The following is a 957-nucleotide window of genomic DNA, read 5'->3' on the forward strand; positions in this document are numbered from 1 at the left end:
AAAAAAAAAAAAAAAAAAGCTGAAATACTTCTGCATAGTAATACCAGCCTGAATACTTCTAAGAGATAAAATAGGAGCAGTAGTTAAAATCCAGCTTAGGCATATAAAGTCGAGCCTCTCTATTTAAATTATCTGATTGTGTTCACATCTGTGAGACACAGTAAAGACTTTTAGAGAATATACCAAACCTAATACACTGTAGGATATACCTTTAATCTTTGCAGACATGTAGTCATCTGCCAGCTTTCACTTGGTCAATGATGAGATGGTTTACTGACGTTGAATAATTCCCAGTACATGTCATGGGAGTGAAAGAAAAGGACAGAAAAGAGGTTCTTTCTTCCCCTCCTCCCTCTTTTCTCTCTCTTTTTCTTTCCTCCCCCATCCCCACCCTCCCTCCTTCTTCTATTCTGCTGTCTCTTTCTCATGTACTACAATGATGGCCAAAACATCATATCTGTGCTAATATACTACATCTAGAAAGAACATGCTATAAAGTAAACTGGCTTATTAAAGAATAAACTTGTATAATAATTAATTTCATTAAGCAACATTCTTCCATGAAGGATGTAATTGTACAGACAGTCTCTACCAAGGGAAGAATCACAAAATAATTATAAAATGACAGATATGTTATACCAGCTTTTTAGATGACTGAGTAATAATACTTTAAAATATCAACCCCGCCCTCCCTTTTTTTTTGTACACTCATGTTGGTGCAAAATATTCTTTAATTTAACTAAAGCTTTACAGTTACAAGAGCATGTGTGACAACATATAGAACAGAGTGACCTAAAGAAACATTAATTTTTAAATGTTGGAATACATTGTATATTCCAGAAAGGAGAAATTTCAGTGGTTATATTTAATATCTGTATGCCACATTAATTTGATAAAAACTGTTTTCTTTATAAATTTTATCAAATGTAAATACTGTGGAAATTGTTTAATAAGCAA

This window comes from Meleagris gallopavo, chromosome 3 (genome assembly GCF_000146605.3).
Source record: "Meleagris gallopavo isolate NT-WF06-2002-E0010 breed Aviagen turkey brand Nicholas breeding stock chromosome 3, Turkey_5.1, whole genome shotgun sequence".
NCBI lineage: Eukaryota > Metazoa > Chordata > Aves > Galliformes > Phasianidae > Meleagris > Meleagris gallopavo.